We start from the raw sequence: 1,174 nt of genomic DNA on the forward strand, positions 1-1,174 counted from the left end.
TTCCTCTGCCTTGGCTGCCCCTGATCGCTCCAGGTGAGCAGGGCTGACGGCAGCGGGAGGATGATCTTGCCCCCAGGTGGGTGGGGGGAGGGTCCATCCAGGGACAGTGCTGGGGGGGCCCAGTCCTGCACTCCCACCCCACAGCAAAACCTGTCTAGGCTGCAGTGGTGAGTCCTGCCCTGCTGCACCCCCACCCTGGGGCAGTGAGCTCTCTGGCTCCCAGGAACCAGCCCCTTTGGGGGTTGGGGGGCTGGCTGGAGTTACACTGTGACCGAGCCAGGGAACTGCCTCCTGTGGGGTTTCTTTAATGGTGGGGGTGGGAGGGGGGCAGGTTTGTGTCTCCCACAGCCTGGCTAGAACCTTTGCCCCGCTCCCCACCAGCCTCACAGAGCCCATGGCACTGCCAGGCCCCCCTCACAGCTGGACAAGAGCACCAATGGGCACAGGCCTGAAAGCTGGAATCTGATAGAGGCACATGGTGCTAGGGGGCAGAGGGGCTCAGTGGGGGGGGGGGAGGAGGGTTGAAAACATCATGGAAGTCGGGGCAGCTGGAGATTGAGTCAGCAGCACCAGAGAGCAGGTCAGGTTTCTAACCAGCTCTGCTGTGTCGCGCCCAGCGTCCAGCCCTGCGCCGATGCAAAACGCCCAGGCCGGGGGGCTCCAGCAACACTTGCTGCCAGGAGGCAGCTCTGGGGGTCGCTGACTGTTCCCTGCGGGGCAGGCTGCATGGCAGGGAGCTCGCTTGTGCACAGGCCAAGGGGTAACGGTGCCCTGCAGTGCTGTCCACAGAGCTTCACCCCCACAGCACCTAGCCGCAGGGCAGGCACCTACAGGGAGGGGCACAGAGCCTCCTCTGGCGCCCACACAGGACACTCATGGTGTGGGGATCCGCAGCTGGGTAGGAGCAGGAGCCTGGGTGGGGGGGCAGGACCTCTGGGGGCGGGGGGGGGGGGGTTGCAGTTAAAAGCAAGAGGCTAAACTGCCTTTCTTGGGGGGGGCTCCTACAGGCACTGGGGGACACAGAGCCCAGGCTGCAGCCACAAGACAAGTCAGTTAAACACGCTCAGGAGAGTCGAGTCCTGCCCCACGCGTCAGCCCCCCTGCCCAGCAGCACAGAGAGGGCACTGCAGCATGGTTCAGGCTGGAGAACTCCCCCAGCCACTCCTGCAGCCAG

This window comes from Chelonia mydas, chromosome 26, assembly GCF_015237465.2.
Source record: "Chelonia mydas isolate rCheMyd1 chromosome 26, rCheMyd1.pri.v2, whole genome shotgun sequence".
Lineage (NCBI taxonomy): Eukaryota > Metazoa > Chordata > Testudines > Cheloniidae > Chelonia > Chelonia mydas.